This window comes from Lepisma saccharinum, chromosome 17 (assembly GCF_977018435.1).
Source record: "Lepisma saccharinum chromosome 17, izLepSacc3.1, whole genome shotgun sequence".
NCBI lineage: Eukaryota > Metazoa > Arthropoda > Insecta > Zygentoma > Lepismatidae > Lepisma > Lepisma saccharinum.
The window spans coordinates 61,161,091-61,188,126 of record NC_139245.1 but is presented as its reverse complement, the minus strand read 5'-3'; positions in this window follow the sequence as shown (position 1 = coordinate 61,188,126).

Sequence of the window (27,036 nt, the reverse complement as noted above, 5' to 3'; positions counted from 1 at the left end):
CCTAGCAGTTATACAACCGAGTTCGTAGCAGCCTGGGGCGCCGAGTAACCTTCTTCTCCCCTTTTTTATTTCCCTCCGCTTTTTTCTCGAGGAACTCCAGGTTTACCAAGAAACAAAAGTTCATGAAAGGTACTCTCTTCCTCTTCCTATTTGCCCCTTGGCACCGCCTCCCTCGTTACCAGTCCTAAGTTTCTATCGTCGTGTTCCTCGCAGAGGAAAAACACGTTCCTGTTATTGGTCATCACTCACGGGAGCTCCGCCCATCCAGAACGGCCGCCATATACCTTTCCCCCCTTCCCCCTCTTTCCCCCCCGACTGAGATCAAACTTCCAGCAGAGTTGAAAGATGTTTTTAGCTAGACTCCCCGAGTTCATGTTTTATGCTGAATTGCACTTCCCTCGCAGTTATCATCGTCGAGGCCACTTCGGTGCTCAGTTTCTGCTCCAGATTCGCGTTAGCGGAAGAAACATATCCTATTTCAGTCTCAGAGAGAGAGAATTTGATGACACCTTTTTTTTTCGTCACGTGTCGGGATGGATGCGGAATTTGTTGTAGATGAACTTTACACTCAGGTGGCTTCGACACTGAAATTCCTAGCCTCCAACCGAGGTGTTAATAAGAGCCTCTTCAAGGGTGCTTATTTATGAGATTTTTTTCTCGTTCCTTGAGAATTTTCAAAAGTTTCCCGAATGAAAATTAATTACTTCTTACAGATTAATTTCGTGTTAATCTTTGTAAAGTAGGTAATAGCGAGTAATTGTGTTTATATTTTAATCTTCCACACGTCATAGACTTTAGTTGAAGTAATATCATACGAAAGGATCGTGATTCCCAGGATATTTGTAGGGGTGAAGAAATCGTCGGACAACATCAAAACGGCTAATTGTGACTGCCCATGCCAAATCCTATACCTTTTCTCCCGGCCCGACGTCATGATGTTTCATTTACGGTTCCGTTTCAATTTTTTTTCCTAAGGCGACCATAAAAAGTAGTTTGTTTACCTTATTAGGCTAAAAACTTAAAAGGACTGGATTTAGACGCCTACAGTTGTCATGGGTCAAGTGTAATCTCTTACGCGGCGAGCATTTATGCTAAGTGACAAAGAAAATACACGGCGGGCTATAGCATGACGTAGAGTAGTTTTTCCTCTTTTCTGTTTAACGCAATGCCTTATATATTTTTTTCCTTTATTCTCAGAACCGTAAATTTACTTCACAGATAGCCAAGAAATGTTTTCTAAATCAATAACCCAGATTAGTTCAGTTTTGAATTTACATTTTACCTAAGAGAGACAAATGCGCCCCCCCTATTTTGCCAACGGTTTTAAGACCAGCCAAGGCAACCTCCTAGGGTCACACCCGGGATGTTTATGTTTTGCTTTAGGCAATTTTCATTTATTTTTTTTTGTTTGTTTTGTTATTATATTTCTTCCTCACTTTCTCCACCCTCCTTTTCTTTACATTTTATTTAAATTATTTACAAATTCACACCTCCAACACACCATATTTTGCGCAGTGGTACCGCACGCCCGATACCCACATCAATAGTTCTAGTTTCTCGTCCATTAGGCGCGTTAGTTGCAGATAGGGTTCGCAATGGCGCGACCCATATCCCGCTTCAGAGGCTGCTGCACATATTCCATCTAGATCCTTAAGGGTGCGAACGACCCTGCGGGTCACCTTCCACATAACCCTTTTCGTTAAGGTTTCCAGGGCCTCTCGCCAACCAGGGGATATTCCTGCCAGGTGGAGATATTGCTGGAGGGCTATCTCCACATCTGGAATCCAGCTTAATATGGCCAGACAAATCTCCATGGGCATATTTTGCATCATGATTCTTGTTTGAGTTTAGAACAAATGATACAAAACATACATTTATTTTCTTTTATATACCTCACTAAATTGCCATGGTTTCAGTTTTGAGTTTCCCACCGGCAAAACTCATATAGCACACCATGCTCATCAATTTTGAAAATGTTTTGCTGATTTTACCCTTTTTGACCCCTGATTTTGTCATTCTGTATTTTATTGGTTTACTAAGTGAATCTACAAATTTTACATTTGGAACACCTTTTGTTTACGTCACCAACTTTTCTCTCACTTCCAGATACCAAGCATGGCTGACATCGCGCAATTTTATTGGAGGTGTCTCTTTATATTCCTGACGACCTTACCACCTTTCAATATACAGTGGCAACTGAAAATGAGGATATTTTTGTCAGTGGATTAGGTTTATTTTACGAACAACAAGGTCTTATGGTTCACAGTTCCGATTACATATATACAACTGCCAATATTCATATTGATATTAACATTCGGACTGATAACCACTCAGGCTGTGTTAAGTGGTCAGCTATTCAAAATGATACCCATGATCGTATTCAGCAATACTTGCGCGAAATTTCACTTTTCCTCACTTGTCATTTTAAAACCAGCGATAGCCAGCCGAATTGCCATGGGGTGTGGAAAAATGTATCTGGGAGCACTCGAGGGAAAAGATCGATTTTTTTTAATTTAATGAATTTATTTTCGGCAGGCCTTTCAATTTATAACTCCTTTTCAATTCATCACCTTAGCTCCTCTGTTCAAGTCTAAAACATAATCAAGATCAAATTCAGGCAGAATTACAGGAAATGAAGAAAGACGAAATCCTGACTTTCCGAGTTGTTAATAACATTTTGGTAATTTTCAAACGTTCTCTTATTGCTCTTAAAGCGGATTTAGTTTCGAAATTTTGTGGCATCTATACGGAAGAAAGGCACCTAATGGCACTTTTGCACGCTTCAGAATTATTTACCCGTATTGATTTTATGGTAACCGATCTATCGATGAATAAACTGTCTTATCATATGATTTCTCCAGATTGGCTCCGTGTTTTTGTGAGTCTTCATTCTGACTTTAAGGACACCCTATATGTGACGGATCTTGGTCTCTTTTACGCTTTAACCAATGTCTACCTTGTCAATTATGACTTATCCACTCATTCTTTTCATATTTTGTTAGAAACTCAAAATTTACCTCGTAACGCTATTTCTCTCGTTTATCGGACTATAAATGTTGGCACTTTTGTTGATAATAAATTGTTCCGGTTTAAGGTTCCCCCATTATCGTATAAAATGGAACATAATGGTCAAACCCAAATCGTGGAAATTCTTGACAGTCATTGTAAATTTAATTCCTTTATTTACGTTTGTATTCATACGGAGCTTTCAATTCACGATAATATAAAATGCTTAACAAATATTCTGTAACGACCGCCATGTTAGGCAGATTTAAGTTGTATATTGTCATATATTGTGACCAGTTTCTTGACTATGAGGATTTTTGTGATCAGTTTAAGGCACAGTTTGCTTCTATTGAGGCCAGGCAAAGGCAACTGGCAGCCTTGCGAAGACGGCGGTACTCGCGGCAGACCAATGCGAGCATGGAAAGTTATGCCTGGAGCATATACGAGGGTTTTAAAAATCTATCAGACACTCTGCGAGAACCGGAATTTGTTACGCTAATTATCGAACAATTGCCCTTCCGTGTACGCCATCTGTGCCTTGCGAATGCACCCAGAAACATTCGTGATCTCACTGCTTTCCTGATAAGCTACGAATTGTGCGAAGAACCTATTGGCTTCAGACAGTATGATAACGCAGGTGGTGAGCGACGACGTGATGAAGATGCTAATTCTCGTCGTCCGCAGAATACCAGGTCGCCGCAGGTGCGCACGATTAGGCAGAACGCGTGGCCTAATCGACAGGTTCAGAGACAATATCGCCCGTATCCGGAACCTCGTCGCCTAGATCAGCAAAACCGCCCGGTGCAAACAGATGAGCGCTCAGACAGGACCAGACGCTGGACTCCTCTCAGAAGAGGAAACTATTACCGCCGGAACTATGGAAACCGGTCAAGACCTGATTCACCGCAGCGCAGACCAATGGTTAACGCAGAGACCAATACTGAAGACCTGCAATTAACACCTGAGCAGCAAGAGGCCATTAATGATACAAGGCGCTACTATTGGAGTCTCGATGGTCATAGTGGCCAGGAAAACGCTCGTCTTGCCTAATTAATTCGTTCCGAGTTGGGCAAGGATTGTGCAAGGAGCGAGCCGCCTCAGTAAAACCACCTGATGTTAGCACTGCAATAGACCTGTCAAATAGTGAAGAAACTGACATAAAAGAGCTATATCTATAGACTGCAATACTCCAAAAGTAACACCACTTTAGCTGGACTGTTTGTTTATTCACAGTGGACACAGGAAATTTTGATGGGCATAAAATCAACATCTTTGTTGTGAAGAATCTCCCCGCTGACATGTTTTTGGAGTTTCCTTTCGATGTGGTTACCAGGCCAAACTGGACTTTGAAGTAAATAAGTTGACACTTCAACTAGGTGATGCATCCTCCGTCACCGAAAATATTATACGTGATACGAGTGCCAAAGGATAGTATAAATGTGAGCATCGTATCTGTGAAGATAAGTAGACGGCAAATGCACAAAAACTGAAGTGTAAATTATATGAGAGTCCAAATGTATTTAACTTACTATTGGCTTATGAAGTCAAATTTTCCGAAAGGTGAAAAAGATTTAGCGGAGTGGAGAGTGAAATAAATTTAATGAAACAGGTGCCTGTGTTTCAAAACCTTTTATCGATGCCAATCACCAAACGCGACGCGCATAAAAAGTTTGTGCCAAGTGGGAAAACAGCTGTTTTATAAATCGAACTTAATGTTTATGTACATGTCTTATATAGTCCTATAATTCTCAAGATCTGCTGTGGCTCGCTTATACCAGAAAACATATGGTTATTGAACGATTCTATTTATGAAAATATCGGTGTTGCTCCTTCGGAACTTTTTATTCTATCCTCCTTGTTCAACGACTCAAGAATCAGCGCAATCTCACTGAGATTTTATTCAGCAAGCATTCTCTTTTTCATGTTCAACAATGATGAACAATCTAGTACATTGCATTCATTAACGTTCTACGATAAAAACCAAGCAAAGAAAAAAAAAAGCTCTTTCTTTTCGACGCGAAACTATAAGACTTTTTCTTGTAAGAAAAGCATTGTTCATATATAGAATTTTCAGCGTTGTAACAATCAGTTCTTTTATTTTGTGTCTTGTTTATTTTTCTCTGACCGAAGCAAATTAAAGAGTTATGTAACAACAATGGTTGTAACACGATAAAAGAGCCATTGTTGACGAAACAATAAACACTGATTTATTGATAAGCTCAAAGAAGCAACGCTATAAGTATGTCAAATGAAGATTGTGCTCTTTATAAAAACTAAGTCAAATAACAAAAAGGGACCATAAATTTTGGATGAAAGAATTGTAAGACCTGTAAAATGTTTTGTTACAGCAAGCTTATATTTACGAAGGTATATCTTATATTATCCAAGTTGATTGTTTATGTATGTGCATATTAATTTACATTTATTCAAAGTTTCGACGTTAACATGGAACCTATAAATTACATATGCCAAATATTGTTTTTGAAAGAAAACTTGGATCAGTCAAGTACTTATGTCCTCAGTGTAATGTGAGTGTATAATTTTATAATTGTTTTAATCGAATATTATTTGTGTTATGCGATAGTAAGTATCTATTTAAAAAAAAAAACAACTTCGATATACTCAGCCATTTTGAAATTGTAACGACCGCCATGTTAAGCAGATTTAAGTTGTATATTGTCATTTATCTTATTCGTATACTTTCAAGTTAAGTACTTGGATTAAATGATTTATACTTAATTGTTTTCATAATTCATGTATATATTTACGTTTTATCTTATGTTATAATATTATTCGCGTATTTTTGCAACATTTATTCAGAATTTATAGGCTAATAAGTATCCCAAATAATATATGCAACGTTTTCATTGTTTTTCATATCCAAAATGGCTAGGCTACCTTTCACGCAAATTTTGTTGTTTAAACACAAGTTAAATACATTGCTTTTAATATCGAGTTTTGTTCAACAATGTACAAGATTGAAGTAATTTATCTTCGTTATAAACTAAATCTTTATTTAATCATTTTTATGTGCAAGAGCAAATATGATTTATTTGATTAAATCAGTTTAGTTATATCTATATATATTTTAATATTGTAATATTATAGCAAAGTATTTCTCCCTCGTTTTCAATAAAATATCGTATTCCTATTGGCTGTTTATGTTAGGAGTGGGGGAACCACGCTTCGTGTTCTTGGCGATGTAAAAACTTCCACGTTGGCATTTTTAATTGTTGCCAACCTGAACTTTAGCTTACTATCGCTAATTAACATTGATGTGTATATAAATTATCAGTTTTTCTTGTGTTATTTTATGTTATAAGTTTGTATTGTAAGTTAGAACAATCTGTTATGCTGCGCCTCGCGCTTGAGGTAGCAGTTGAGGTCTTGCCATTAACTGTGAAGGCGGTGCGCGGATTATCGTGTTAAATAAATTGCTTACCACTGCCTGCGAGCGTGCATGACCCAACAAAATTATAACTTTTAACTTGTGCGAATCAGTATGTACGCGCGCGATTCGTGATTAAAGATTTTGGACATTTTAATTATAAAGTATTTGGAATTTTATTTACTATCACGTGTCGCAATTCGGTGGTTTCCTTCTTGGAGGAAGGGTGGATCGTCTTAATCCGAACCCTGGGTGAGAACTGGTGCTCCCAACTGACCAGCCGGAGCAAGGAACGGTGTGTTGCCAATTCGCAACTCCATACCCTGGAGTTTCGAGTGGTGGCACGTTGCGTTGCATTTTGTGGTGCCGCAACTGTGGGGCGTTGCAATTCTATTTCATAATTCCACTATTTCCTGTTCCACAGAAATAAAATCCAACGTCGGGGGCCACCTCACGAAAGTTTGCACTCCAACAGGAGTGATAGTTTCCGGCACAGGCAAATTCCTCCAATCACAAACTTTAAACGGCAATTTAAATACACACAAAACAATAACAGTGTCTGAAGGAACATCCTTTTTCTGTCATTATCAGAATTTTGATCAATTGATTTTTGATGATGAAATAATCCACACTCGTAGGGCTTTAGATACAGAAATAGCTATTCGAGCAATTTCTCCACTTTTTAATACCTCTTTAAATTTTTCAAATGTAATTCTTCCTGATTGGACTGACTTTCGACTGGCCATGGAGAAATTGAATCAGTCACTCGCGAACGACCCAAATTTTCATGAAATATTTTTGTCCCATTTTCCCGTTACTGTTATCGTATTACTAATTTGGAACTTCATTTTAACTGTTTATTTATGCTATACGTCAGGCGTATGCAAGCACAAACCAACCTTGACTAGTGAGCGTTAACAATGCGTCACTATGTCGCCTTGATTTATTCATCCATTTTATTATGTATCTTTCGTAATTAATGATCTTAATGTCATTGGAGCCATGTCATTTACTGTTTTATTATATATTAATGATCCCGAATTTTACTTGCGGCTAGGTCCGTTTTAACAGTTGTGACGTTACCAAATTTTGGGTTAATTATTTTATTTCGTCAGTTTCTTATTTTTTTACAATTTTTTGACATTTCTGACATGATATTAATGGATTTCGTCGGGTTAATTTTCTGATACCAGGGGATATATTTTATACCATCTACATATTACTTTTATATATTTATCAATATTTAATCCTAGATATTTTCGTTTATTTTATTGTATATTGATCATGTACAACAAAGCATGTGCCATGTCATAACTTTAGTTTTATATTGCACATTATTTTATATTTTGGGAGAAGCCAGGGGCTATATATAATTTAGTCAATATATACATATATTACTTTTGATGAAGTCATATTTTCATTTTAATGGTGTTCCAGTAATCAGGCTAGACTTAGGTGGTTAAATAACTCTGATGATACAAATCTAAGCAATTATATTAGAATAAAGCGAGAAGTTAACCGCACGTTTAGAAGTAAAAAAGAGATTACTTGAAAAGCAAAATTAACGAAATTGAAACAAACAGCAAAAATAAAAATATGAGAGATTTATATAAAGGTGTAAATGAGTTTAGAAAGGGGTGGCAACCTAAAGTAAACTTGATAAAAGATAAAGACGGTGATTTTCTAGCTGACCAAAACGATATTCTAAATAGATGGAAGAACTACTTTAATGACCTTTTAAATGTCCATGTAGGAGTTAAATCAGAAGTAAATGAAGTCCACACAGCAGAACCTTTAGTTCCAGAACCTAACTTGACTGAAGTTAAAGATGCTATTAAAAGGCTAAAGAATAACAAAGCACCTGGCATTGATTTAATACCAGCTGAGTTAATTAAATATGGTGGGAATTCATTAATATGTCAAATTCATAAATTAATTTGTTTAATATGGAATAAAGAAGAAATCCCTCAACAGTGGAAAGAATCCATAATTGTTCCTGTGTTTAAAAAAGGTGATAAAATGAACTGCAATAATTACCGTGGAATTTCTCTACTCTCAACAACATACAAAATATTGTCTAACATTCTTTTAACAAGACTAACCCCATATGCTAATGAAATTATAGGTGATTATCAATGTGGATATAAACGTAACAGATCAACTACAGATCAAATTTTTCACATCAGAAAGACACTTGAAAAAAAGTGGGAATATAATCAAAATGTCCATCAGCTATTCATTGATTTCAAAAAAAGCGTATGATTCGGTCAAAAGAGATAAATTATATAATATATTAGTAGAGTTTGGAATACCTAAGAAGCTTGTTAGTATGATAAAAGTATGCACTAGTGAAACAGAAATTAAAATTCGTGTGGGTATTAATGTGTCTGACAAATTTACAATTCATGATGGGTTAAAACAAGGAGATGCATTATCTCCATTGCTCTTTAATTTTGCCTTAGAATATGCTGTTAGGAAGGTAAAAGAAACTAAAGAAGGACTAAAATTAAATGGTGTGACTCAGTTGCTAGCATATGCCGATGATGTAGACTTACTGGGGGATGATGTGAATACAATTGAGAATAATGCTAAAATATTTTTCAAAACTGCTAAAGAGATAGGTTTGGAAGTTAACAAAGAGAAAAGTAAATATATGCTTACAGGCCGAAACCAAGTGTTAGGTAATAATCAAAATATAATTATTGATAACAACTCGTTTGAACCAGTTTCTAAATTCAAATACTTAGGAGTAATATTAACAAATATCTAAGAAAATAAAAGTTCAAATATACAAAACCGTAATTTTGCCTGTAGTATTATCTGGATGTGAAACTTGGTGCCTTACATTGAAAGAGGAACATAAATTGAGAGTATTTGAAAATAAGATCCTTAGGAAAATCTTTGGACCTAAAAGGGATGAGGAGGCAGGTGAGTGGAGAAGGTTACATAATTTAGAACTACATAATTTGTATTCATGTCCAGATATTATTAGAGTAATTAAATCAAGAAGAATTAGGTGGGCAGGCCATGTGGCACGAATGGGAGAGGAAAGAGGAGTTTACAGGATTCTTGTTGGGATACCTGATGGTAAGAGACCTGTAGGAAGGCCAAGACGAAGATGGAGGGACAACGGTGAGATGGACCTAATGGAAATCGATAGGGATAGAAAAGAGTATATAGATCTTGCTCAAGATAGGGAAAGATGGAAGGCCTGTGTTGCTGCAGCCATGAACCTTCGGGTTTAAGAAGGCTAGGGAGTTAGTTAGTTAGGTGTTCCAGTGTTAAGGCGTCAAATGACATTTTCCGCCTTTTATTTTATTTAGCCTTTATTCAAACATTGTTTTATAATTTAAGTAGATATGGTACCGCGTTGAGTCCGATAAATCAATTGATTGGAAATGATCGATCAAAGATCAATTGATGATGTTGTTGTGTGGGCAAGCAAGGGGTATTGTTGTGAGCGATGACGTCATAAAATGGGTGGAGTGAAATTTGTGAGGATGATTTTGATTGGTGTGACGTCATAAAATGGGCGGGGCCTATTTCGTAAGGAGGATTCTGATTGGTTGTTGGGGAGGAGGAAAAGTATTCGGGGTTTTCCCGGTGACGGTTGGTCGGAATTGGAGTTTTCGGTGTCTGAAAACAGATGGCGTTGATGAGCCAGAAAGTCTGGGAATTTGTAATTTTGTGAGGAGCGTTTTGATTGGTTGTTGGAGGAAAGCGAGTGTTTGACGGTTTCTCGGAATTTCCGGCGTCTGAAAACAGATGGCGTTGATGAGGCTTTTAAGGCGTGCGGTGAATGTTTTGGAATTGGAGTACGTGTTTCCGGTGTCTGAGGAAAGATGGCGTTGATGAGTTTGAAAGTCTGGGAATAGTGATACGTGTTTCCGTTGTTTGAGGAGAGATGGCGTTGATGAGTCATTCTGGGGAGGAGGTAACTGTTCTTCTCAGAATAGGGATCTTTCCTGCTTGGCTGAGAGATATGGAATTCCTGGAACGGTTGAGTGATATGTGTGGCGTGTTTGTCGGGCTGAAGATATGGGTTCCCGACTGTTAATGGGTCTGTGACGGTTGAAGAAGAGAAGGGAAACGTTTTGGCGTAATCTTCTAGGAATTGTGCCTGTTTGAAATATGTTTAACGGAAAACGTGATGTTGGAAAATAGAAGGTACAAATAGAAGGGATAAAAGATAATAGGATCTGGTAACGTTTCGTGTGGGGGGAAATGTTTGTTCGTTTGTTGTAGGTAAGAAATGTGGTGTCTGTTGAAAATAAGGAGGATAAAAGAGGAATAGGTGAAGATGGGGTTCGATAAAAGAGGAAAATAAGATATTCAAAAATGTGAATTATTTGGAGGAATCTCGAATGGGTTATGTAACACTCAGGATAAAAAGAATTGGAGGAATATCTACCATTACGGTTATAGAAATTTTGGGATAAAAGATAAGATGAATAAATGGGGGTGCGAGAAGAAAATAATATATGAGGGGTGTTTGCAAATGGGGGAATTGCTTTCAATATTATTATATAGTAGTGGAAGTAATTATTAAGGGACATACTACATTTTCGGAAAGGAGTTAAAGTTCAGGGGTATACCAAAAATATTGGAAAAGGGTAAGGGTGTTATTGGTTGGATTTAAAATAATGTGTGGCGGCGGAGAGTTTGAAAATGTTATGTGATATTGAGAGGTGTATGGATATTAAACACCACAAAGTTTGAATTTGATGTTTTCAAAATTCTTCTAAATATAATCCAGATGATATTCCCGTATTTCCATATATGTTTCTTACAAATGGAGAGTAATTTCTTGTGCACACACGATTTTGTAAGAATTATGCAATTAAGTTAAGGATACAGCTATTTGATATATAAAGGGTGTCCTAATAGAGTTATAATAAATGTTTAAAGAGTCCCTGTTATATCTATACAATGCTACGAAAATTTCCATAATATGTTCTAAACAGGAAACATCTTTTGTACATTCCAATAACACCCAGAAAATGTTAAAAAAGAACAAGTTTTATTCATATCTAAATCGTGTCCAGATAAGATTCAAATGTAGTCTAAAATGTACTTTTTTATCCACACAATATCCAAAGTACGTACAAAAGTAGACCCAAATAGAGAGTTCTGCGCCCGAAAGTGGAGCTCGGTGGAGCTCGCCTTAATGGTTTGCTCTTGTAAGGCATGAGCTCCATTTTCTCGCAGTGTTGCCAACACCTTACTCGAAAAAAATCACCAAGGTTTTTTTCTTGGTCTAACCTAACCTAAAGCAAGGAGCTGGCAACCTTGCTTGAGGCTTGCCTTACAAGAGCAAACCATTAAGGCGAGCCCTATTTTCTCGCAGTGTTGCCAGCACCTTACTCGAAAAAATTACCAAGGTTTTTTTTCTTGGTCTAACCTAAAGCAAGGAGCTGGCAACCTTGCTTGAGGCTTGCCTTACAGTGCATAAAGCAATTTTTGCCAACCTACTGGTACCCTTGCCAACACCTACCTACAGCTTTTTTTTTCTTCTTACTTGGCAAGGGCTTACACTGGCGTAACATACACACACTGGGCAAGGAGAGCCGGCAACAAACACACACTGCCGTAAAAGAGAGAGAGAGATGGATGGATGGATGGCAACACAGTATGTGTGTGCGTGTGTGTGTATAATATGTAGCATTATTAACTAGAGTGTGTTGGCAATCCACCTACAACTAAAAAAAAAAGATAGAGATGCCAACGTTGCTGTAAGATGAAGAGAGAGAGAGACCTATAGCTGGCAACAGTGGTGAGTGAATGCATCTTATCGTAAATTTTTTCCAAGTCCCGGGGGGCCAATGTTTATATATCGTGACCTTTGTAAACCTCTCTCGCGGGAACGATGTGCCACACACGCGCGCGCGCGTGCCTCTTATTATTTTCGTATTGTGACGCAAAGAAACAAATAATAATTGTTGTTTTTTAGGATTCCTGGCCCCTATAACCTCGCCAGGGTGCGTGGTGCCCAACCGAAAAAAGTAAAAGGTTTTCTAACGGCTGCGGTTCTAGATAACCACACCTCTGTAGAGTTTCACGTGAGATCGAATTTCTTCCGGAATATTTTTCAGTTCGTACATCTGACCGTACATGCTGTTTATTATCAATTTAGCTGTGTTCTGTTTCGCGTCTATTTCGAACAATTTGCCCGGCAGCAAGGTCTCGCAATTTTTAGCTTTCTTGATTTTTTTTACGCAAGGCCATGTCCTTGCGAATGCACGTGTCGCGTTGAGCGTGTCGCCGCGATAAACATCGACTTTTGTGCCCGGCAGCACGGAAGCGGATATTTCTCGCCCCACACGCTCAACGCGACACGTGCATTCGCAAGGACAACATCGACTTCCGTGCCCGGCTGCACGGAAGCGGATATTTCTCGCCCTACACGCTCAACGCGCCACGTGCATTCACAAGGGGGGTGGGGGAGAGATGACTTTCGTTCTGTGGTATCGATGTAGGTCAGATCAAACACAGTAATGTGAAAGCTTCTGCACAGAAGAGTAAGGTTTTTACAACTGTACGCGATTATACTACTGTTTTGTGTGTGTTAAATTGCTAGCAGATTTTTTGTAGGTAAGTTTTGTTTTTTGTTATTTCTCTTGCATGTGTGTGTGTGTTAATAATAATAATTGCGAGTTGTCTACTTTATGCACAGTAAGGCTAATCGAAACTGGACCTACAGTGGGATCCGAACCACCTCCTCCGAGTATCGAACTTGGAGTTTAAAATTATACAAGTGTACAGGGGTAACTTTATCTTTTTGAATTTGTTGATACTCTGGGTTGGATTTGTTGTTTTAAGCCTACTTTATGCACAGTAAGGCTAATCGAAACTGGACCTACAGTGGGATTCGAATTATACATGTACACAGAGGGAAACTTTATTTTTTTTGTCTGTGAAGGTTCTAAGGTTTTGTGAACATGTTGGAAAAGCACTAGTATATACATAGAGCAAAGTTACAAGGTTCTACGTCCCATAAGAGTCCTATTGGAAACATAATGATTAGTGCTTAAACAAGAACATTTTCATAGTTTCACACCTCTACTCGAATGGTAGAAAAATATACTAGTAGGCAATAAAATCTGAAGAAGATTCGTGTCTAGCAAAAATAAGCTAAATAGAATTACACATGCATGCAATATTTATTGTGCTTTTTCTATCTACAATCATATTTTTCTTATATATATTTTTTATTTTTTTATAGGGTTGACTAAAGCACATATTTGAGGAAGACAACACCACCCATATATAAATAAACCCCTCAAACTAACACTAATTAGAATTAGCTTACAAAATTTTTCTCATAAGGCATTTTTGTTTTGTAAACACTCTACCACCAACAGATCACATATAAATAAACATACCCCGAAAAAAAATAAAAAAATGCGCTCCATGAAAAGTTGCCCTGTTTGCAAAAGAACCATATCAAGCCAACATTTTGCAAGACATTGTCGTACCTGCGTGCCAGGCAAGCATTTGGCTGCCACTGAACTATGTTCCGGATGCAATAAACACATCACAATTGCGTATGCCAAGAAGCATAAGCTTACTTGTCTAAGCGAAAGTACATCTGGGGCCCAGCCTTCGACCTCCACCAAGAGGAAGGCAGAAGCAGCCTCCATCAATGCACCACCCGCCAAACGCGTCAAGCCTGCGATGAAAGCAGACCGGTCTGCTTTCGGAGGAATATTAGAAGATTACGTCCGATTGTCGGACGGTTCTTGCGATGTTCGTAGCTTTTTAGAGGAGAAGCGAGCAGAGATAGTTTCTATTCTTAGTAATGCACTGGCTACGCACTCCTCCACTAAATTCTACGGTACGCTATGTTGCACATACAAGAAACCGACCGATGAAAGATACACTTTCTTTCATGCAACGAAAGCAAAAACGCTGCATCTGGCGGATGGTGACAGCATTGGAGAAATTTACGACAAGTTTACCGAAGAGCTGCTTGTTAAACAGGAGGAGCACGAGGCCACAGGCTCGGGCGGTTCGCTATGCGGTGAACCCCATAAATTGTGTGTTATTTTTAGTCAGTTTGCACCAATGTCCGGGTCTAGTTACGTCCCTCTACCACCAGATGTTGAAGCAAAGAAGGCTGTTCTGAATATTCAGAACAGGGATAACAAGTGCTTCGTCTGGTCGGTGCTGGCAGCGTTGCACCCCGTGGACAGAAAAAATCATCCGCATCGCGTTACCCACTACGAGCAGTACGAGTCGGAGTTGGAGGATGCAATGGTGGGAATCGACTACCCGGTGGCGCTTTTGGATGTTGGCAAGTTTGAGGCACGTGCTCGCAACTTACAATTAGCCATAAACGTTTACGGTCTCACCGAGAACAAAAATGAGGTCCACCCCATCCGGGTGAGCAACGTGAGCAACAACAACGAGGTACAAGAAATCAACCTTCTGCTCATGAAGAATGAGACACAACACCACTACACCCTCATTCGCTCGCTCTCCCGGTTGGTGTCGAGTCAAAAAAGCAAGCATCATGGTAGCATAGAAGTTTGTCGAAGATGTCTGATTACTTTTGACAACCAACAACAAAAACACCAGAGCTTACAAGGAGAAAACTTCGCTGGAGAAAAGCTCGCTCGCCACATGCGTTACTGCAATACCAACAAACCTACACGAACTATTCTGCCCAATCCTGATGCGACGGAAAAAATTAGCATGCACAGCGCCATGGTAGAGCATCCTGCCATCATTGTAGCAGACTTCAAAGCCTTCCTCGAACCCCTCTCCACCTGCTATCCCGATCCCGAAGTTTCTTCCACCACCCCTTACCAACTCCACGAGGTCTCGAGTTACGCCTACGTTGTGGTGCGGCGAGACCAACGTGTTGCCCCCGAGCCGTATGTCTATCGCGGTCCCGACCCGGTCAAGCACATCTTGCAGAGGATGGTAGAGGAGGCCCAAAAGATAGGAAAGGAGTTGCTGTCCCCCAAGCGCATGCGACGACTTTCTCCTGAGAATAAGCGTAGGCACGAGGAGGCAACCAACTGCCCTGTTTGCAACTTGGTCTTCACCGACGATAACAGTAAAGTGCACCACCACGACCATTATGGTACTGGTAGCTACATCGGTCCGTGGTGCAACACGTGCAACTTACAAGCTAGGGACCCGCGCTTTATTCCCATCTTCTTTCACAACGGCTCGAGATACGATTTTCATCACTTGGTACCCCATCTCGGCTACGATGATAGTCGTATGAGGGTCTTAGCACAGAACGAGGAGCGCTACATTAGCGTGAGTAAGTGGGTGTCTATCCCCGAATTGGAAGAAACTATCGAGCTTCGGTTTCTTGACTCGCTGCGTTTCCTCCATGCAAGCCTTGATGCTCTTGCAGGCAAGCTTAGGGACGAGCAGCTGACTATCACTGCAGCTAGTTTTCCAAACTTTGGATGTTTGGGGCTCATCAGACGTAAGGGGGTCTACCCCTACGAGTACGTAACGGACCCCGACAAGTTCGAGGAAACATCGCTCCCTCCACAGGATAAATTCTACAGTCGGCTGAGAGGATCTAGCATAACAGATGAGGAATACCAGCACGCCCAGTCCATGTGGAAAGAGTTAGGTTGTCGAAATTTTGGGGATTATCACGACGCATATTTAAAGCTTGACGTGACGCTTCTCGCGGATGTTTTGCAGGCGTTTCGCGCGACAGCAATAAACATCTACCACCTAGACCCTGCCTACTTCTACAGTCTCCCCGGACTGGCATGGTCGGCCATGCTGCTCATGACCAGGATTAAACTCGAGCTTCTTACTGATGTGGAAAAGTTACTTTTTTTGGAACGAGGCATCCGAGGCGGTATGGTCCAGGTGACGCAACGCTATGCACGTGCTAACAATCAATACATGGCCACCGGTTACGATCCATCTAAAACAACAAGCTACATCCTCCACACAGATGTAAACAACCTGTATGGATTTTCCATGAAGCAGAAACTTCCGTACAAGGGATTCGAGTGGGTTAATCCTTCGGATTTCGACGTGAAAAATTTCGAAGATAGTACATACGGATTTTTTGCCGAGGTGGACATTAAATTCCCCGAGAAGCTCCATGATGTATTCAGCGAGTTACCACCTGCTCCAGAATTTAAGCGTTTACCTAACTCGAATCAACCCAAGCTCATCATGGATGTTGAGCCCAAAGAGAGGTATGTGCTACATTACCTGAATCTTGCTTGGTTGATGAGGCAAGGTGTTACAATTGGTAAAATTCATCGCATCCTCAGGTTCGAGCAAGGTAACTGGTTAGCACCCTACATCGAAGCCAATACCGACCACCGCATCGCTGCAACCTCGGAGCTTGACAAAAACTTCTTCAAGCTGATGAACAATGCTGTGTTCGGTAAAACGATGGAGAACGTGAGAAATCGCGTGGACGTTAGGCTGGTTACCAATGCGAAGCGATGTCGTAAGCTGATTGCAAGCCCGTTGTTTAAATCGAGGACTATTTATAATGAGCAGTTGGCTCTGGTCCACATGGATAAACCTGTGGTGCACCTGACAAAGCCAATTTATGTTGGTGCCACGAGTAGTTGTATTGACTGTATTATAAGGACCACTTACAAGTGTAGAAAGGAAGAGCTCTTCTCAAGCAGATTTGCTTACACTTAAAACTAGCTCAACATGAGCATATGAGCTGTTTGCTCAAGTGTGGAACCCCCTCTAATCCAAGAATTTTGTAAAAATGCCCTCGGGAATTTCTCAGAAAGGAAGAGCCCCTCCCAAGCAGATTTGTTTACACTTAAAACTAGCTCAACATGAGCATATGAGTTTTTTGCTCTAGTGTGGAACCCCCTCTAATCCAAGATTTTTGCTCAGAAAGGAAGAGCCCCCTCAGATTGATTTGCTCATACTTACAAAAATTGCATCAGCCAAATTTTTGTCCATAAACTTGTCAAAATTGGCCACACCAGAAATTAAGCCAATAGACACGCACATACACACCCATATACGCACATATTTACTTCTAATTTAAGTTCAATTGAACCCCAGGTTCAATCTAATATTAAAACAATGCAATATGCAGAGCTCCTCTAGAATTGCTCCGTGACTCTCTCAGTTCTTACATTATATGTCAAGTAATTCCCCTCTGTGTCAGTGTGTACAATTCCCGAGACGGTAGTATTGATTTTGCATGTTCTCCCCAGCGCCAGTACTTACAGAAATTCCCGAGTGTTGCAGCTTTGATGCAATATTGCATCAGCTAATATTGTGAGAGTGGCTGAGGAGAACAGATGTGTTTTTACAGTGCTCCTCATACTTACAGGCTTGTTTGATTTCATTAAATATATATTGTTGCCTGATATTTATTATATTTAGTTTGTTTGTTGTTATTTGGGGTCAGGCTTATATCTGTCACAGCTTGTTATACAAAAATCAATACATAACACTCAGTGCTGGGTCATTGCCATTCAAGATATGCATGTTCGTGCAGGCATTTGTGCTAGGTCAGTGTGAATGAATTTTCCACTTGTGGGCTATTGGCCTTACAACTTGTCATAAGATATGCATAGAGATTAGATTTAAAACCCAGAAAATTTTATATAAATACCAAAGCGAGAAATATTAACACACATACACACATGCACATACATACATACACACACACACATACATACAGTACAGTGCTGAACCCAACTGATCCAGCATAGAATTTTGAATTGAAGCCCAGGAAATATATATAATAAACCAACAACAAAAATGCCGAATCAAAAATATTGTGACCAATGCAATAAAAATATATTTAGCTCTAATTGGGCCAGACACCAAAAGATTTGTAACCCAGACAAATACAGAACTCCCACAAAAATTTGCCCCAAATGCAATAGAAAATATAACATGCAATACTTCACATATACACATAAAAATACTTGTTCTGCACAGTCATCAACATTGCCCCCACAAGCATCCACATCTGGTCTGAAAAGGAGGCATGAAGCACCTCTTAATGCCAGAGCAGCAAAGCAGCCACGCTATGCACCACCCATCCATAGCAGTTTTAATGCCCAACTTAGGGATTATCGGTTTGTATCAGAGCCAAGATGTGGTATTCAGAATTTTTTGAACAGTATAAATCCTGATCTGCAAGCAATTCTAAATGCACAAAATGGCTTTTATAAGCTCTCCCTCAAATTGTATGTACAATATAAGAAACCAAATGGCACAAAATTTACACAGCCCCACATAACAGAAACTGTACCTGTATATTCAAATACAAATTCAGACAGAATAATAAGCAGTTTGATAGAGCAATTAAATATTAAACACTCTGAATTTGCTGGAAAAGAGTCTGGATGGAGCCTATGTGGCTCTCCACACAGGTTATATGTTAATATTTCTGAATTCAGCCCATTACAAGGTTCTACATATTTGCCATTACCTGATAATATTAAAAACAGAAGAGCCGTGGTTAATATTAAAAATACCGACCAGAAATGCTTTTTGTGGTGTATATTAGCTGCTTTGTTTCCAGTTTCAAGGCATCCTGAAAGAATAAATTATTACAAACAACATGAACATCTTTTTGACGATGCAATAGAGGGTTTAGAATATCCAATGTCTGTTCAGAATATTGATAAATTTGAAAAAGGGGCCAGGCATATCAATGGCAAACAATTATCTATTAATGTATTTATTTGCTCCACTGGCAATTGCTCAATAGAACCTCTCAGAATCAGTGCAATTGATGATGAATCTGATTCTGCTGTCCCGATTGATCTGCTCTTAATTGAAGAGGATGGCACAAATCATTACACTCTGTAACATAATCTTGAAGCTTTAGTGAGAACACAACTAGACAAATCTAATATAATATTTAAGTTGTGCAGAAGATGCTTAACTGTATTTTATGGTCAAAAAATGGTGAGGGGGGTTCGTGAAGAGAGTGCAGAAATTGCTAAGAACAAATTAATTGAGCATCTGAAATACTGTGGCAATCATAAACCTGTTCATATGGTGATGCCCAATCCAAATGAAAATGCCAAATTCAAAAAATTTGAAGCCTTGTTGGAACACCCAGCATATATTGTCTGTGATTTTGAATCAATCCTCAAATCTCTTGCATTCTGCAATCCAGATCCTGAAGAATCTTCTATTACACCATACCAGCTACATGAACCTTCCAGCTTTTGTTATGTGGTTGTACAGGATGGTACTGTTAGTAAAGAATATTCATACTTGGGGCCAGATGCCATCAAAATATTTGCACATAAAATAGAAAATGAGTGCCGTGACATAGCATCTAACATCTTATTAAAATCAAAGCCTATGTTGCCTTTAACAGAGAAACAGATTGAGGATTTCAACAAAGCAGAAAAATGCCCGGTATGTGATTCTGAATTTTCAGATACAAATATCAAGGTGAAACACCATTCTCATACAGATGGTAAATTCTTAATGGCCCTGTGTAATAGCTGTAATATTAAGATCAAGAGACCAAAATTTATCCCCATATTTTGCCATGGAGCATCCAATTATGATTTCCATCATTTGATCAGGTACGAGGGGTTTGAGAAGCAGAATTTAAATATTTTAGCTGAAAATGATGAGAAATATATATCTATTAGCAAAACAATTAAAGTTAATGGTGTTCCTATTCACATGAGATTTCTTGATTCTTACAGATTTTTATCTGCTAGCCTGGCTACACTGGCCACTCAATTATCTGATGATCAATTCAAAATCACACGTGCATTGTTTCCAAATCAGGATCTGAAATTAATTAGGCGAAAGGGTGTATATCCATATGATTATGTTACAGATTTTTCTAAATTTGATGAATGTTCCCTGCCACCACAAGAAGAGTTTTACAGCAAAATCAGAGGATCTGGAATCAGTGATGATGATTATCACCATGCCCAATTGATGTGGAACAATTTAAAATGCCGGACATTTGGTGATTATCACATGGCATATTTGAAACTTGATGTGACCCTCTTAGCAGATATATTGCAGGCATTCAGAAAATCTTGTATGCAAAATTATGGACTGGACCCAGTGTATTTTTTCAGTGCCCCGGGCCTAGCATGGGATGCAATGTTTTTAAACACTAAAATGCCATTGGATCTGATCCAGGATCAAGATATGTATCTGTTTATGGAGCAACGTATAAGAGGAGGCATGGTGCAATGTTCTCAGAGATATGCCAGAGCAAATAACAAATATATGCGTGATGATTATGATCCAGCACGGCCATCAAATTATATAGTGTATGTGGATGCCAACAGCCTCTATGGTCATGCCATGATGCAAAAACTGCCATCTGCAGGGCTTGAGTGGGTTGAAAATTTTAATATTGAGGATCTTCAGGGTTTTGATGATAGTGAGTGTGGCCTATTCTTAGAGGTTGATCTGGCAATTCCAGATCATTTACACAAGAAATTTTCTGATCTGCCCCCAATTCCTGAGGTTCAGTGCTCACCTGGCTCTAAACAGAGGAAATTGATGATGACACTGGATCCAAAACAGGGTTATGTCATATATTACAAGAACCTCCAGTTCCTGATGAAACATGGTGTTCAAGTGACCAAACTTGGGAAAGTTTTGAGGTTCAGGCACTCAGAATGGTTGAAACCATACATTAATACAAATACAGAGCTTCGAACGTCTGCAAAGAGCGAATTTGATAAGGGCTTGTTTAAATTGATGGTTAATTCTGTATATGGCAAAACAATTGAAAATGTCAGAAAACATACCGATGTTAAAATAATTACTGACCCCAGCCTGAGCAAAAAATTGGTTGCAAAGCCTAATTTCAATTACAGAAGAATTTATGATGAAAATATGGCACTTTTCAACATGAAAAAAACAAAAATTAAGTTTGATAAACCTATTTATGTATGGGCTGCAATATTGGAATTGTCCAAATTACATATGTTAATATTGTATTATGATGTGTTCAAACCTTTTTATGGTGATAGAGTAAAATTGATATACATGGACACGGATAGTTTTGTTCTTGATATTCAAACAGAAGATGTTTATCAAGATATGGCCCAGCCTGAATTGTTTAAATATTTTGATACCAGTGAATTGCCAAGCCATTTGAATATTCAACCCCACAACAAAAAGGTGCCTGGCAAGTTAAAAGATGAGACACTTGGTGATGTTATTGTGGAATTTGCTGGGTTAAGTGCCAAGATGTATAGTTTTAAAACATGTAGTGCTGTTGTCAAAAAGGCCAAGGGCATTGGCAGAGTGACTGTTGAAAAAGAGCTCCAATTTGAAGATTATAAAAATTGTCTCAAATCCCAGAGTTTAATCAAAACATCAGAATCCAGAATTCAGAGTGTGGATCACTTATTGACTTCAAATGTTGTAAGAAAAGTGGCTCTGGACCCACATGATGATAAGAGATGCATTTTATCATGTGGCATACATACTTTACCATGGGGTCATTGTGATTTGAAAAATGGCAATCAATGCCCAATCACAGAGCATGATTTGAAATAAATAAACATGCCTATGAACTTATTTGGGTTCAAAAAACGGGCTATTATGGAGCTGCCAGCACCACAACCCTCTTCTGATATCATATCTAAACTGAGTGGCTTGTTAATTATTCATCTGAACAGCATATTTACAGATGTTGATGATAAAACAGGCAAAACATTGTACATATTTAACAATAATTTAAATCATTACCAATTACCTGTAGGTGGGCAATTGCAATTTATTACAACCCCTGAGGGTGATGTTAAAATTTCAGTAGGGAGAAATATTTACAGAATTAAGCACTCAAACATGGTTTCTGGCACTGTTTATACTGTTTCTGCTGGTGACTGCTTATATATTGAGGTCCCTGGATCTTATGACAAACTTATACCCTTTTTTATAGAATTAAGAATCAGATACTCTATAATAAATAACTACTAAATCAAAAATGCCTAATGATATTTTTGGCCATACAAGACATGAAGATCACAGTGATGAGATTTTGATGCTTGATGTCAGAGTCAAGAAATTAAGAAGTGATTTACAAGCTTTACAAACCACACTCAATGCCAGTCTTCAATTAGAAATTACAAATTTGCAATCACAATGCATGGACCCTCTTCTTAAAATTGATTCTGAACTCAAGTTGCTGCTTCAGAAATATACTGATCTGGCGACATTGGATAATTTTCAAAGTTTGGAAGAAGCTGTTGCAGCTCTTCAAGCCAAATTTAAGACCCAGGCCACCAATTCTGAGCAATTGAAACAACAATTGGAAGAGCAGATAAATAATGTCCAGGCACAGCTCCAAACAATTGTCAAAAGCATAAAATCACAAGAAGATTTTGATCTAGTGATTTCCACTCTAATGGAACAGATTCAGTCACTCCAAATACCTAATCTGGACCCTCTGAACAATGCCATAGCCGAGGTTAAAGAAAAAATTGAGACACTTGAAAATTTTATGAACAATTTGCCCTCTTCTGAAGCTTTGAATGCAATAACTCGGAGTGTTGCAAACATCAAGCTGCAACTTGAAACATATGAAGATTTTGGAAAAATTCAAAGTTCCATAACCCATCTTGAAGGTACAATAGCAGCAGTGCAAAGTGATTTGGCAAATGTACTTGAATCCAGATTGCCCGGGATTGTAGATACCCTTGTCAGTGTCCAGCAACAGATCACAAAGCTTGAAAACCTCAACACTGAATCTGAACTATCTCATTTTCATCACTTGATCGATGATATCCAAACAAAGCTTGAAATTTTACAACAATCCACACCCTCTCAGGCAGATATAGCCCTGCTCCAAAATGCTATGCAAAATGTGGCTGATGCTTCTGAATTACACAATGTAAAATTGGCACTTGAATCTTTGCAAAATACAGTTTCAAATCTGCCCACATCACAGGAACTTAAAAATATTAAGAGGGCAGTGAATAGGATATTGAAATCAGAAGATATCAAAAATATCCAAGCAGAGATCAAACATCTCACTCAGACAGTGGCCACTCTACCAACTAATCAACATATTAATGAACTGCATGCCCTGTTTGAGGATATCAGAAGACAGGTCCATGATCTTACTGTTCAAAATTCAAAATTGGCAGTTGTTGAAAATTTGCAACAAATTGTAGCTAATATCAAGCAACAGCTAGGGACCATGGAATCCAATCAAGCAAATGCTCTGTCTGTTTTTGCCACCCAGCTTCAAGAAATTGTGCAGCAATACAAGAGACTTGCTGTGGACATAAAAATCAAGCCAGGCCATGATGATGTTGTTAGGACCATCAATGAGCACCTTGAATCTGTAACAAGCAGATTGCTGACAGCAGAAAAGGAAATAACTGGCATAATCGAGAATCCAAAACATTCAGTAATTCTTGAATTGTACAGCATCCCCAACAAAGAATATGATTCTCCATTTACACCAGGTGGCAAAATATATATGCTGTCCCCTGCACAATTTTATTACCAGTTTTTTGTTGGGGGCACATTGAGACCAATCAAGATCAAATATTGGCTTCAGCCACAGGCACACCACTACCCCACCTTATCAATAACAAATGCTGACAACAAAGTGAAAATCAGCAGTGTAGAATTAGAGGATTTTACAGACCCCAATACATTAGAAACACCCTATACTGAAGATGATGGCACTCTGGAATTTAAAATACAGATAGGGGACAAATTATATTTAGAAAATCCTGCAGTCTCAGCTGCTGAACACCCCATAGTTGCAATATTCTTGTTTACATATTATGTCTAGACAAATTATTGTTGATGAATTACACAGACAGGCCAGACATAATTTTAAGAGACTCCCAGTAGTCACAAAGGGCATAGATGATTTATGGCAAAGCGACTTGATTGAAATGGCAAGTGGGCAGTTGAAAAACTTAGACAAAATCAACAAGGGCTACAAGTATCTACTCACTGTAATAGACACATTTTCAAAGTTTGCCTGGGCTGTGCCACTCAAATCCAAGACTGGAACATGTGTTACAGAAGCCCTCAGGACAATCATCAATCAGAGTGGAAGATCCCCGCGCTATTTGCAAACAGATAATGGCAAAGAATTTTATAATTCAGTGTTTCAACAATTTATTAAAAGCCAGGCAATACAACATTATTCGAGTTACAGTGATCTCAAAGCCTCAATTGTAGAGAGATTCAACAGAACCTTAAAAAATCTTATGTATAAACAATTTACACTGCAGGGTAATTATAAATGGATTAATATTCTTCCAGAACTTCTACATAAATATAACAATTCTGTCCATTCCACAATCAACATGAAACCCTCTGAAGTAACTTCATCTGATGAGCAAAAATTGATCAGCACTGTTTATTATCCTAAATACCAGCCAACAACAAGAAAGGCCAAATACAAGGTGGGGGATCAAGTAAGAATAAGCAAATATAAGCACTTATTCAAGAGAGGCTTTACAAGAAACTGGAGCACTGAATTATTTACAGTGGTTCAAGTTAAACCTGGGACCCTTAACACATATATAATAAAGGATCACAGAGGAGTAATTCTCAAAGGCAGGTTCTATGAAGAAGAACTCAGCAAAACTAAACAGCCTGACACATATCTCATAGAAAAAATCATCCGCAGAAAAGGCAACAAATTATTTGTCAAATGGCTGGGTCATCCGGAAAACAGCTGGATCGATGCAAACAAAATAATAATATGAACACCTGGGATGTTATAAAAAGGCTCCCAGAACCTGAACAGCAGAATAAGAGAAATGGCAAATTGTTACCTGATAATATTAGGTGTCTTATTGTTGGGCCATCTGCTTGTGGTAAAACTACACTAATAGTTGATAATTTTTTATTGGCACCCAACTGGTTAGACTGGAAAAACAGGCACTTGTATATTTTTTCTAAGAGCTTGGAACAATTAAAATATCAGCAGCTGATGAAGCTTTATGATGGATTGGATATTGCCACTTTTGAACCAGATGTTAAGCCACTTGATGAATGTCTCGATAATTCTGTTGTTGTGTTTGATGACATTATATTGGATAATCAAAACAAGGTTAGAAACTTCTTTACACAGGGCCGGCACAAAAATATTGATTGCTTCTACCTGGCACAGACTTTTTCAAAAATACCCAAGCAACTAATCCGGGACAACAGCAATTTTATATGTGTGTTTCATCAAGACCATACCAACCTCAAACACATACATGATGAATATGTAGGTGGTGACTTGAGCTACAATGATTTTTCCAAGATTTGCAGCAAGTGCTGGAACCAGGACAGTTATGGGTTTGTCACAATTGATATGACAAGAACACCCAACAGTGGCAAATACAGAAATAAAATCAACAATTTTCTAGACATTAAAACATAAATAAACATGAAAAGGCCAATCATTGATGATCATAAGTTAAGAGATTATCTTGTAAAAAGATTTAAGGGATGGAAATCAGAGAACCGAGGAATTTATGAAAAACACAAACAAACAGAACAGCCTGTAATTGATGCTATTAATAATTTAGGTAAGAATATCAAAACTGTTACAGAGCAAAATCAAAACTTGCTCACAGAGCTTGTACCTGTAGCTGCTAGGAACATATTAGATTATCCATTCACCCCACTTTCCAGTATTCATACACCTAGTCCTATTGCTCCTAGAAGAATTGAGGCTAGTCAGGATCCTATTGAATTGGGTCTTCTTGCTCAAAAATATTTAACAACACCTAAAGACAATAAAGATGAGGTTTTTGGCTTATATGCTGACACAGAGCTTGATGGCAGCATTATTCATAGAATTGGCAATTTCAGAGTAACATTTATGGGAGATGATATAATTGTATATTCAGAATCTAGACTTGGAGAAAAAGGTGCTTTTGTTAAGTACACCGGCACACCTGGATTATGGGAACTGATGACTAGGAAAAGGCCTGGCAGCTATACAGATCAGGATTATGAGGATTACAAAGAAATATTAATAAAATCAGATGCTCTATACCAGAACAATGATTCCACACAAAAAAGAGTCAAGTCGAGCAGTGGGGCAAAATACAACAATTTAATCAAGCCCATATGGTCACAAATTAAGACTGGCAGTGGAATCAAACAATACAACACCCTGCCCAAAGAATTTGTGTGGGTTGATGATGTCAGGAAACTTGTAGATAGGTTATTGGTGATAGCTGGGGAGGAAAATGCTGGGAACAACAATTTTTACAATGAAAAGGTTGGAATTATGGACATGATAAGCACAAAATTGTCTAATTTTATAGTGAATGACACTAAGGGGATTGGATATCTCATAAAAATTATTAATACTCTACCCCCCAAATTTTGGAATATTTCTGAGGGTCGGGGCCTTGTTAATGACATTATAAACAAACTGCCATTTGAACTACATATTCCAGGCTATCAGTATTGTGGTCCAGGCACAAAATTGGAGCATAGATTAAACAGAGGTGATCCTGGTGTTAATCCCCTAGATGCTGCTTGTAGAGACCATGATATTGCATACAACACACATTCTGATCTTGACAAGAGACATGTTGCAGACAAGAAATTAGAAGAGGCTGCATTTGGCAGATTTGTAAGCAAAGATGCATCTTTGAGTGAAAAAATAGCAGCATTGGGAACCACCATAGCTATGAGCACCAAACAAAAACTGGGGTGGGGGTTGTGAATATGTA